The sequence below is a fragment of the Xenopus laevis genome, chromosome 3S (genome assembly GCF_017654675.1).
Source record: "Xenopus laevis strain J_2021 chromosome 3S, Xenopus_laevis_v10.1, whole genome shotgun sequence".
In the NCBI taxonomy this organism is placed as follows: domain Eukaryota; kingdom Metazoa; phylum Chordata; class Amphibia; order Anura; family Pipidae; genus Xenopus; species Xenopus laevis.
The window spans coordinates 94,604,917-94,618,999 of NC_054376.1; the positions used below are offsets into that span (position 1 = coordinate 94,604,917).

The 14,083-nt window shown below is 34.6% G+C and overlaps 1 protein-coding gene across 6 annotated transcripts in view; it reads left to right on the forward strand.

The window, feature by feature from the left end:
• Positions 1 to 14,083, forward strand: part of LOC108713186 (liprin-alpha-2) — a 197,713-nt gene that overhangs the window by 90,783 nt on the left and 92,847 nt on the right. The gene's annotated exons all lie outside the window — the stretch shown is intronic.

Consider the following 14,083-nt stretch of genomic DNA (forward strand, 5'->3'; position numbering starts at 1 on the left):
TTGCTATCTGCCATTTTTTTTCACTTTGCCCACTGCGTAAAGCAGGCAGTAAGAACAGGGCTGAGCTGCACATCCTGACACTGCACTCATCGATGATTGCTGAATTTTTCCTGTTACTTGTCTACTTATTTACTATTTCATCACATTCACTCATTTGAACACATTTTGCTTAAAGATGTAAATGCTCTGAATCAATATTTTAACACATGACAATAAAAATCCAGTGTAAGGTACAAAATGAATGCAATACGTTATATTTTGTCTTTGGGAGTAATGTAATAAAAGATGCAAAGTATGCTACAGGTTGCATTACTTACAAAAGTTTATTTTTAACCACAGAAATGTGTTTCTTGTGTTCTTATAATGCAGTACAAATTGTAGTGGCAATGTATTAAAATGTAATTAAGTGTATTTAACGGTGCAACTTATGCTACTGGTCTTTTAACTCATCAGCAGCTAACATATACCGGTGAGCTGTTTACTGGGCAAACATTTAGCAAATCATTTGTTCTTTTATATATAATAATCTATATATCGGGTCTTCATCTGTCACACACTTTAAAATCATTATCTTAGTGCTAGAATTTAGACCTTATTTTATTAGACCATCAAAACATTCTCTAGGAAAAAGGAATGAACAAGGAGCTTGAGAGAAATTGACTCCATATAAGAAAAAGGAATAGAGAATAGATACTCATTGAGCCTTTTATCTGTGATTATTAATTACCAACAAGTCACAGAAAGTTCAAGTTAGTTTTAGGCTCATGACACAGAGTGGATATACATATGTACACATACCTATACCAAACTAACTGTAGATCTTGGGATCACTATAGGCTTTGACATAATACTTGCTCAAGAAATCATCAAAGACACCACAACATCACCTTGCAGGGCATTCCACAAACTCACGGCCCTTACTGTGAAAGTTCTGTTCCTCAAGTCTATAGGGGTGTCCCCTTGTTCTCTTTTTTTATATACATAAAAAAATCCCCCTCTATGTGTCTATATTGTCCTCTAGTGTAAATTTAAAGAGTAGTCATGTCCCTTCAAAAGTGCCTTTTCTACAGAGAAAACAACTGCAGACTACCCATGTAGTTTAAATCTTCTATCCCTTTTACCAGTCTATTGCACATCTCTGCACTTTTTCAAGCTCATTAATACCCTTAAGGACTGAGGCCCAAAACTGCACTACTAACTCAAGGTTAGGCCATACCAGGCATTTATAAAGTGTCAAAAAAGTATCAGTAAGTCACATTTTGATTTGCATTTGTAATTAATTTGCATTAGTGGCTATTAAGTGACTCTTCATTGAATTAAAGATAAATGCAAGAGGTCCTATTCACTCAACCCATTATCAATATATTTAGGACATTGAGACATTTTCCCCCATGTAATAAAAGGCACAAAGTTTGCCCAGGAGCAATAACCAATAGCAACCAATAAGATGCTTACTTTTAAACAGGTGACAGTAAATGCTACCTGCTAATTTGTTGCTATGGGTGATATAAAGTGTTGCAAATTTTGCTCTTGATATTACATAACCCCCTTTGTGCCTTAAGCTACCTGCCTATTCTGCCTACAATAACACAGATTGTTATCCACTCAAATTCTTCTCGATTATGAATTCCCAAAACACACTACTATTTAGTGCATACCGTATATACTTGAGTATAAGCTGAGTTTTTGAGCACCCAAAATGTGCTGAAAAAGTCTACCTCGGCTTATATTCGAGTCAATGACGCAAATGGCTGCGCTTCAGCAGAACAAATGCTCCTGCATGTGCACACCATTCACTTCCTACCCAGCCCGCATCTCCCCGGTACCTCCTGCTCACGTGACGTCATAAGAGGCAGCGGGCAGCATGGCAACGGGCGTAGTTCCTCCTACTGCAGCCTCCCCACCTCTGCAGTCCTGCGGCACCTGCAGGGACTCGCGCTAGAGATGAGCTGTGGCCAAGTAAGTGCGCAGGCTGGTGTTCTGGGCCAGGGATAGGGGGCAGGCTTCTGGAGATCCAGATGCTCCAACGCAGAGGCAGGTTTATCCCTCTGCTCGCATGTGGAGTGGACTGAGCCTGTGGGGGAGCAAGCTTGTGAGTGTCTCATTGCCTTACCTGGCTGTGTATGGTGCAGCACTGGCCCGACCCTTGTTGTATGTTTGTATGTATGTGTATGTAATGTATGTATGTGTATGTAATGTATGTATGCGTATGTAATGTATGTATGTATATATGTATGTAATGTATGTATACCTTTACAACAGCAGCACAGAGCTGTGACTGCAGCCTCTTCGGATCAGTAAGTAAGAGGCAAGCTCTTCCCTAGCAGAGCGCACGCAGGAGCATGTGTTCTGCTGAAGATGTCCTAAATTGCATTTCTCACCCCTAGGCTTATACTCGAGTCAATACGTTTTACAAGTTTTTGTAGGTAAAATTAGGAACCTCAGCTTATACTCGGGTCAGCTTATACTTGAGTATGTTTAGATAGTATATAACATGCTAGTGTTTGTTTAGATAATGTCCACAATAATAACATATAGTACAGGAGTTTCCATACTTTACTAATGTGAGGTCTAATTTTAGTGATGTTGTCCCATTATGATCTACATCCATAATAGCATTGTTAGCACTGTTGCATAGAAAATATTACTTCTATATTATGTTGATTTATGAGAAAATTTATATTGCTATATTTTACTAACAACTATTTCTTATGTAACCTTAACATAAAAAATATCTGAATGAAAAAGCATGAAATAAGAGGGTGATATAGACAAGCTGTTTGTTGACAGTGTCTTGAGATCTACTGATCACCAGCTAAAGGTCTACTGGTAGAACCCAATTTACATTTTAGGCACCCCTGATATAATAAATTGATGTGTATGATAGCAACCAGAAATATGTACTTATAGTAAAGCTAATGATATATGACTGGAAGTTACAAAGGTTTCTTAGCAATTTACAGGAAAAAATAGTATTACTTTAAACAAGTTAATGAAATCTACATCATAGAACCCTTTTTAACTTGGTGATAAAATAATTGACAGTATAATTATGCAAGGAGTTCAGAGTAGGTGCAGTTTGTCAATTTGTTAAAAACTGTTTTTTGTTTCTAGACTGCTGTGTATTATATCATCTAGCAGCTATAATGATCAGGAACAATGGCATCCCCTTGGAATTGCTGCGGTGATTTACTGAAGCGCTAACAAGCTTATTTAAATACACTGGCAGGTGTTATGTCTTAAAAATGTCTATTAAAGTAGTTCTAGTTTTATGTGTACATAAAATAATGACTTCTTTTAAAAGCATGCAATCATTTCAAACTAATGTTGCATATGAATGTAGAAACGATGAACATATGTTTAGAAACTCTAATGTTTTAATGAAAGAAATGTAGTTTTACTCCCAGGCCAGAATTAATATTCTCAATTGTTGCAGTTTTGTAGACTTAATGCATTTAACAGTCATCTTAATTTTTTTTATTTTTTTGCTTTTAAATTTTTTTACATTAAATTAAAAAGTATGTGTAAGATGTCTCTCCGTTGTAGCAGCAAGGACAAATCCATCTACATCTCCCTATTTATACATCTACATCTTTTGACTAATAGGATACTTTGAGGTAGAAAGGTATGTTGTAGTAGCGACCTTATTGATGAATTTGGATCAGGATACACCACTACTTTTTATTGAGACAAAGGTTGTTGTCATGTGCTGCAGATGCTTTAATAAGATATCATCAGTTATGCAAACATAATATGTGTTAACTTGTTTAAACATATTTCATCCACCATTGCACAATATTTATTTTCCATAAAAATTCATTTAAACTACAGTAGGTACACAGCTCCATACACTAGAATATTTTGCACTGCTTTCATTTGTAAGTTACACAATAACATAAACATACACCGTGAAGTATCATTACATGTGAGCTATGAAAATGGTACTATTGCCTCTTACAACACTATGGGGCAGATTTATTAAGGGTTGAATTGAAAATTTTAATTTTTATTGAGGTTTATTAAGTATTTTATCAAGTTTATTTTAGTGTAATTTGACTAGGGAATAGTACAAATTTGATTTGAATTTAAAAAAAATTCAAAATTTGAATTTTGAAATTTATCATGTATTGTCCCTTTAAGAATTCAAATTCGACTATTTGCCATCTAAAACCAGCCAGATTGGTGTTTTAGCCTATGGGGGACCTCCTACAATCAATTTGGAGTAATATGGTGGACTTTTGAAAAATAAAAATTTGGGTGAAAAACCTCGAGTTGAATTTACAGCTCGATCCTATTCACCCATTTTTAATTTTTTTTATTTTTTAATAAATTTTGATTGGTCTTTTTTTTTTGATTTTCGAGTTTATGGGAGTTGATGGGAGTTTTTGGAAACTACTCTAAAATCCAACCCTTGATAAATCTGCCCCTATGTATTCTGACACATACAGCAGACAGATCTATATTATATAAAATTGTATAGTTACATGACATTGTATCATTGGCTCTATGTATCAGTTACCTGTTTATCTAATTTACCTATCTGGCTATCATGTGTCTATCTGATCTATATTTCATCGAATTTATCTTTCAAATATAATATATTTTACATATTTCCAGTTCTTTAAATATCCATAAAGCTCCCCTGTATACTGTGTAAACATATCAAATTACATAGCTTTGTTCTTAATATTTACTTAGGGGAAAAATTAGCAATACTGTATACTAAAATATGGTATAAAAATTGTAGGGTCAAATTATAGTTTTGTGGGATGTTCCTAACTTGGCTTTCCCTGTTTCTTCTATTGATTTCCAAGAGATTGTAGAGAGTGCTTCTTGTAAAATATTGAAAAGGGGACTCCTCAATTGACCCTTCACTTTCAGCCATCCCACTAACCCCATTGTTACATACCGTAATGAGACACCGGGAGCCAGAAATGGGGTAAAATGACCACAGCATTTATTCACATTTTAAGAAATAGGACCGTGCCAGCTTCATCCCAAGGCAATGTACAAAGCTAGAATTCCATAAGAGATCGCTACTATGCTTAGCTATTCCTTACTTGAGATTAGCCATATGTAGTTGTGGGCAAATTTGCAGCTAAATTCGCGAAACTGTGAAAAATTCACAAAACTGCGCCTGCGTCTCGTTTTTGATGCCGGCGCCCATTTTTCTGATGCCGGCGTCCATTTTTTTTGACCGTGAATTTTCAAGTTCGGTTTCGCAAATTTATTCACCAGCAGTGAATCGCGGAAATTCGCGCCTGGCGAATAAATTCGCCCATCACTAACCATATGTCATTATATCCACCAATGAACATTATGCTGCTAATTTAAAAAAAAATAATATATATATATATATATAAATATATATATATATATATTATTGATGGATATTGTGTCAGCATGACAACACTATCATTGCTCACTTTAAATGCTTACATTATAAATGTCTTTTAAAACTTTTCTCTCGGTATGTGTTGTGTCCAGAGGGTTTATTTTAACTGCCATGTTAACTTTACTCACTTATATTCAAATAATTTAACAAAAATTAAAAGTAATGTGGCAAATCCATCCTTATATGCAAAGAAAGCCTGTAGCTAGTGTGTTGAGAATGAATTGCATTTGAATGTAATTTATTTTTTACCATAATTTTGATCCCAATTGAATATGACTTCCATTTACTGAAGAATAAATTAATGTCTTCCTTAGATTTAACAGCACATGTCAAGAGCAAAGGCAGTCAAATACCTGCCATTGTGGTTTTGTCTATTTTCTGTTTATGCTACGAGTGATTATCTAAACAGATTACATACTGCTATGAGCTCTCATCCTGAGCACTGCCCAAGCTATAGGATCAGTTGAACACCAGACTTGAGAATTGATCATTCTGCTATCTGAAGATTACACCTCGCACAATAGCAGCCCATAGATAATATGGACTGCAAACAAAATACTGCAATAACATACAGAGCAGGTTGAGAATAGGCCTTACACAATATACAGTGATCAATAACAACCTAACAAACGGCAGATATATACTCAATAAAGCTTTTTTTTTACAATTGCATTTTTTGAAAGGTCTGAAAAAAATCTTTGAAGCATATAATACATTGCAGAAGTGCATGGAAAAAAACTGAAGTCTGCTTGATGTCTCAAATATAAACAACACTTCAACTTCACAACTGACTGATGATAGGAAAGGGAATAATAATATAAACCCCTGTTATAAAATATATATAAATTAGAAAGGATATCAAATCCCTTAAATTATTTAAAGCACATGTGATATGGTTAAAGGGATTGTTCAACTTTACATTATTTTTTAGTATGATATCTAACACAATTTGCAAATAGTCTTTTTTTTGTTCAATTATTTAAGGTTATTGCTAGGGTCCAATTTAACCTAGCAGCCAGGTAGTGGTCTGAAAGAGAGTTAGGAGTATGAATTTGAGAGGGACTAAATAGTAAGATAACTAATAAAAAGTAACAATAACTTTATTTGTTTGCAGGTGTCAGTGACCACATTTAAAAGCTGGAAAGAATCAGAAGCAATGCCAGGCCAAGCTTCTGGAGCGCCCAAGGCATGGCGCATGCATCACCCCGCCCCAGTCTGTACGCATACGTTTGTGCACACGCGTGCATGTATGTATGCGTGTTTGCACGCGCCCGCACCTCAGAGGCAGGAGTTGCCTGAGGCAGGAGCTGAAAGAGTACTATAAAGTACTTGGCTTGTCCTGCAGCGGGTGTCAGAGGCAGGTGAGCATGACTTCAGGAGCTCGGAACTAGGGGCAGCAAGGGAGAAGAGGTACCTGCTCGGCGCCCCTTCACCTGTGCGTGCCTCTTCTGCCTACCCCTAGTTCCAGCCCTGATCAGAAGAGGAAGGCAAATAATTAAAAACAACTAAATGTTGTTAAGAGTAGCACATCTATAACAAACTAAAAATTAACCTGAAGGTTTAAACCTTTAATGCATATCCATAAAACAATACTATTGATTTAATACACTACTTCTCCCTTATCTTCAGTAAGGATCAACATGAATAGGAGAGTAAATCACCTTTTAGCTTCCTTGTAGCTTTAATTCTTATTCTCAATCTGAAGTAAAAATCGTTTGAATATTCGACCATTCGATAGTCGAAGTACTGTCTCTTTAAAAAAAAAAACTTCGACCATCTACTTCGCCACCTAAAACCTACCGAGCACCAACGTTAGCCTATGGGGAAGGTTCCCATAGGCTTTCCTAGCTCTTTTTGATTGAACGAAAATCGTTCAATCGATGGATTAGAATCCATCGATCGAAGGAAATGCGATAAATCCTTCGACTTCGATATTCAAAGTCGAAGGATTTTACTTCAACAGTCGAATATCGAGGGTTAATTAACCAATAGTAAATGTGCCCCTATATGTGGTTGTATGTAGGTGCTGGCTGTTAATTGGGAGATGAATCATGTGATGTTAGAAGGCTGCTGTGTAAGAAAGCAGATGTGTTGGTGAATTTGTGAATTAAAGACTTTTGTAAGGAAGATGGGCGAAGTAAATAGGTTGATGTTTAAGCTTGGAAAAAGGTTTGTTTTAATGGGAGTCTTTGAAACGCTACGAAGATGGGGAATGTTAGATAATTACAGAAGATAATTTGGACTTTTGATTTGTCACAGAACTGTATTGCAATATAGGTTTGCAAAAGACGATTAATACTCTTCATCCCTCCAATTACATGTTATTGACCATGAATTACAAGTTTAGACGAGATGACCATTAATTAAGGGGGCAGATTTATTAAGGTTGAATGGTGAATTCAAATTTTCAATTTTCTTTTGGTCAAAACTCACAAATTCGAATTTTAATTCACCAACTCGAATTTAAATTAGAATGTGATTTATCATACCTCGACCCTGGAAACAGTTCTAATTTGAATATTTGCCACCTAAAGCCTGCTGAGTTCATTTACAAGTCAATGGCAGAGGTCTGTTGAACTATTTAAATATGTTAATTGCTTTCCTGATATTCATGTTTTTTTCTGAGGAAAAAAGATGATTAATACTCTTCTTCATCCCTCCAATAACATTGACCATGAATTACAAGTTTAGACGAGATGACCATTAATTAAGGGGTCAGATGTATTAAAGGGATCTTGTCATCAGAAAACATGTTTTTTTTTTCAAAACGCATTAGTTAATAGTGCTACTCCAGCAGAATTCTGCACTGAAATCCATTTCTCAAAAGAGCAAACAGATTTTTTTATATTCAATTTTGAAATCTGACATGGGGCTAGACATTTTGTCAATTTTGTCAATTTCCCAGCTGCCCCTGGTCATGTGACTTGTGCCTGAACTTTAGGAGAGAAATGCTTTCTGGCAGGCTGCTGTTTTTCCTTCTCAATGTAACTGAATGTGTCTCAGAGGGACATGGGTTTTTATTATTGAGTGTTGTTCTTAGATCTACCAGGCAGCTGTTATCTTGTGTTAGGGACAGTACAGCAGTAAAGAGTGATTGAAGTTTATCAGAGCACAAGTCACATGACTTGGGGCAGCTGGGAAATTGACAATATGTCTAGCCCCATGTCAGATTTCAAAATTGAATATAAAAAAATCTGTTTGCTCTTTTGAGAAATGGATTTCAGTGCAGAATTCTGCTGGAGCAGCACTATTAACTGATTCATTTTGAAATGTTTTTTTTTCCCATGACAGTATCCCTTTAAGGTTGAATGGTAAATTAAAATTTTAAATTTTTTTGGTCAAACCTCACAAATTTGAATCTTAATTCACTAACTCGAATTTAAATTAGAATTAGTTATGGGCGAATAAATTTGCCCTGCACAAATTGGCGGCAAATTCCCACGTTTCACCGCTAAAATTCGCCAGCGTCAATTTCCAATTTTCACAATTTTTTCGTGAAAACTTTAGAATTTCTCTACTTTTTTTCCATGAAAACATTCGAAGTGCTCGATTTTTTGTGGAAACGTTCAGATTGCTCGATTTTTTCGTGAAAAAGTTAGAATTTCACGATTTTTTTGTGAAAACAGCAGAATTTCATGATTTTTTCATGAACTTTACGATTTCACGATTTTTCATGAATTTGTCGCCGTTTTGCGAATTTTGCAGGAAACTTGCATATTTTTTGGCGAAACGGGAGAGAATCGCCCATCACTAATTAGAATGTGATTTATCAGACCCTGGAAACAGTTCTAATTCAATATTCACCACCTAAAATCTGCCAAGTTCATTTATAAGTCAATGGCAGAGATCCGTTGAACTATTTAAATATGTAAATTGCCTTCCTGATATTCATGTTTTTTTCTGAGGAAAACTTCGATTCATATTCGATTTGTATGTTTGGGTCATTTGTATTCGATCAAATATTAGACGTTCATGTTTTTTCATAAATAACCTCCCATTTGAGTTGTGAGTAAATTTAAATTTATTAGAGTTAAAAAACTTCCCATAACTTCGAAATTCAACCTTTGATAAATCTGCCACAAGGTGTTGGAGGGCTTCAGATTCTGTTGGATTTGTTATTTTTTATGAGAAATGTGTTGGGATAGAATACATTGTTAAACATACATCCAAGATTACATTAAAGACTTCTGTTAGATCCTTTGCATTTTTGTTATTGATCCATTTTGGTTATTGGTTTATGCAATAATTGGTTTTGTATTGCTTTCATTTAAATCAATATAAATAAATATGCATTGAAAATTACAGCTGTCTCTTTACTGTCTCTTTATAACCTCAGATTTGTTGTTATTTTACATTTATAATAAATTATAGTATAGGCTTATATGCAATAAAATATTAAAAAAATAAAAAACAAGGTATATCAATAAACAGCAAATATCCATAACATCTTTGAATTGTTATACTGTACAAAATCCAAACATACTGGTGTTTTAGGGTCCGTGCTTGAAGTAGTTAACTATTCCTTCCCTTCAGATGCTCCCTATCAATATCATATTTGTAGTTTTTATTTTGTTGCTGTGACAGGAATGAAGTTGATAGCTTCCTCTTCCTGCCATGTTTCTAGTTATAACTTGCTTTTTAAAGTGTAATCTGAAACGAGGTACACACGAGAATTAAGCTGTGCATTTGTCACAACATGAAAGGGATAACATTGTATGAGTCATGAGTGTAATGTAGTTTCAGTTATATTTAGCCTCCTTAGTAAAACAAATTTAGAACATTAACCGCAGGATAGATAATAAGGAGAAAAAATGCATTCCAAGTACACCAAATTAATTAAAAGAAACACATATGCTGATGTAAGTTACCTTTAAAAATATCATAGGACTGAAATCCCTTTACCTGCTATTTCAATATGCATTTATGGATAACTCAGCACAAATAGACAATATACTTTTAAGATACCACATCGGTCATTTTGTTGTAGTGCCATAATGTGCACATTGTTCTTAGGAATGTCCCTTTAGAACACCAACATATGGTCTAGGAACTTAATACATTATCTTTGGACAACTGAAATGTTTTAAATATATGGTAATCTTTTTAAGTATGGAACCTTTAGAACTGACTTTGGTGAAAAAAAAACGACAAACAAAATCTAACATCATCATCATTTATTTATATTTCTGCATTACAATAATATATTAACTGAGTTATTTAACAAACAAAACAAACCTTATAGAATAATAAGATCAGATGGCCCTGCTAAAAGACCTTACAATGTAAGCATGAGGTAAAAGTTGAGACATAAGGATGTTGAAAACTATTGCTTATTCTTTATAATAAGTGGAATTCTAATTAATTATGGTGCATTGAATATGCACTCCGATTAAGCCTTCAGGGAGGAATTTGAAGGGTTGAAAAGAAGGGGAGACCTTAATAGGTCATGGAAGGTAGACAGAAGCTCAAGAGAAGTCTTGCATTTGGAAATGGGATGACGTGATTAGTGAAGAGAAATGAAGATTATAAAGAAGACTTGAGATTAGGGGTCAAACTTCATTATAAAATGCCTTTCAATGTGAGTAAATTTGATTTGGGAGCCAGTGAAATGACATAAAGTGAGTTTGATGAGCCTAGCAGCACCATCTCAAGAACAAATTAAATTTGTGAATGCTGGTATATTGTAGAGCTTACAAGGAGTAAGTTGCAGTAGTCAAGCTAAAGCCTTAGATATGGCCTCCACTTAAAACCAGTTTTCTACTCAGACTTGGTGTGCCAGGGGCCCTCTAGAAAAATTTAGATAATAGGCCTACTCTCCAACTGTTTTTCCTTCTATTCTCATATTTGAGACTCTTTGTTCCCATAAAGAAGTAAGGGATGACCATGAAATAGGCCACATGTTTAGGAGCAGGAGGGCCAACAGAAACCTGGGCTCACCAAAGGTTAGTTATTGGTTCAAGTAACCAACTGTGACTTTTCTCAAGGGAACAAACCAAAACAATGTTTATTTGTTTTTGAAACAAAAAAAGGTGTTGTTAAAAGGACTGACAGGGGTACAGGGTACTTTGTGAAATATCTATATAGTTAAACACATGAGGAAAAACCATGCACAAAACAGCAAATGTTTTTTAACGAAGAAGCCAATATTTTAGTGACACGCCACAATCTTTTTTTAAGGGCATGGTGAATCTTCCCTCACCCACACTTTTTTTGATATTATGACCCTTATTTGCTAGTGTTTAGTATTTATTTAATGTTGCTGCCAAATAAACAAGTTTACATTGATATTAATTAAGATTTGAGAACCCGTTGAAAACAATCCGTACCAATTGGTAAAATAGAACAAAAAATAACCTATTAACAATGTTACAGTATCCAGAGCTGTTGAATAGTTTTAAGCAGGAAAAGGTTGGACATAAAGGTGCATGTGTAGCAAAACACAAAAAATGTAAAACAGAATGCAACACATGGAAGTGTGTGCTAACTGATCAGTTTTATAATGTGTTTGTATTATTAGTTCTAATAATGAAATACTTAATTGTTGCAAAATTATGCATGCATAATTCTACATGCTGAAGGATGCCTGTATTTTCTTCCTGTGCTTTGAGCAGAAGGTGTTAATTTAAATACTCCTCTTTTTCAATCTAAGCACATAAACAATGCTGCATCTCTTTTCCTGCTGCATCTATTCCATGACAAGTCAATAGGATACATTTTTGTATGCATATTTGATCACAGCCTTTCCCAGTGTATTATGTGACTGTAAATATTAAAAAAATACACTTGAAAACAGAAATATTATTGCTTCGGATAAATAAAGCTTAACTAGTTTTATTGCAACTTTGACCATATCTGTATTGGCACTGGTTTTTGACAAATATGCTTGAACCCAACCTTCAACTAATAATAATCTGCATCTAAATGTTAAAATATAAACTGACTGAAGAAGGCCCCTTTTTAGATCAATTCTGCACGGACTGGCTGCTTAATATAAAAATGTACTGTTACTTTTTTTTATCAGGCAAATTTTTGTGTTAAAGATAAAAAGGAATATGCATACTCACAATAAACTGTACTTTCATATAAGGATAGTAATACATTTTATGTCCATTGATTTGTTGCAAAGTAGTTTTTTTTTTTAATTGGCTTTTGATTTGACAAATGCTGGCCCATGGTTTATGGTTCCTGAACCTTTTTTTCCAGTTAGACAATTAGTACTGTTTTGTTCTGTAACCCATCCCAAGAATCCCAAGTGAATAACATAAGCACAGTTTTGCTTGACATATTTTATTAAAAATGCACAGGATTATACCTTTGAGCTTGTAAACGAAGATCAAGCACACAACATTCCTGTTACAATAATGATAATTGACAGAATGCCCTTGATTCATACTCTTCTTTAAACAAATGTAATAACAGAAGACAATGATGTTGTGTTTGACTACATAATACAAAAAAAAAAAGACCTAGACCTATACACCACTGGGGACTCATTGTTTAATAAATAATTAACTGAAGGATACCTTTTACTCAAACTTTTTCATTACCAATGTATCTCCACGGTAGATGGTCTAACAAGGTCCAAGAACGAGAACTAGGCATGTATCATCTCTATTATAGTGCTTTAAAGTCTTTGTAAGTGCAGCAAGCCCAGTATGTAATATATAACATTTGTAGCAATGATTATTTTATGGTATTAGTTCTTCTGTAAGAACACAGTATATATTTAACATGAAGGTAGTTGTTCTCCAAGTTGCCCATATGCGAAAAAGCTCCTGAATTATGAAAATTATTATTACATTATTATATTGCCTTAAGCCACTTAGAAGCAGCAGGTGATGCCTTATCTTTGAAATGTGGGACATGAAACATTTTTTATACAGTTAGCCATACTGCAGTGTAGTGTTTCAGATATATTTAAAATAAAGAACCATAGGTGTGAGTTCCTCCAAAAAATAAGGCAGTAAATAAAAAAAGACAAAATATTTATTATATGTGCCTGTTGGGGCACTTACTCATACACTTACAGCCTATAAGTAAATGGCCCAACAGGCACAAAATGTGCAAGGTCTCTTCCTAATATGTCCTAATAATAATTTTTGTATTTTTTGATTTGCTGCCTTATTTTTTGGAGGAACTCACACCTATGGTTGTATTACTATGTGCATGCACCCTTGGACTAGGGTGAACTGTGAGTATGCATTAACAAGACTCGACGTAGACAGCACTTCTGGACAAAGCTTAATATAGCAGGTTGCGGGACAAAAACGCCTTTTGGTATCAAATCCCTTAGTCATAGGTTGAACTGTGAGTATGCCCTCCTGCCTATATCACTTTATTTGCAACTCTTGAAATTGTATTTACTTTGGTAGTACTCATATTAGACCTGTGCACCATCCCCATTTTGTAGTGTATTTAAAAGGCAATGTGGTATGAAAGAGAATACAAACTATAAAATAAACATTTAGCTCAATGAAGAGAATGGTATTGAAAAAAAAAAAAGCAATTGGTCTCTAGTTCCGAATTTATCTTCTTGTTATGGTCTCACCTACCATTGCAAGAAATCAATTATTGTTGGTGTCTTCATGTGCAGAAAAACTTGCTTAAAAAATAAATATGCAGATTAGAAAAACATGAATAAACATTTCTTACTTGCTGAGGTCAGGTGAGAAAAAATGGGAATGTCCC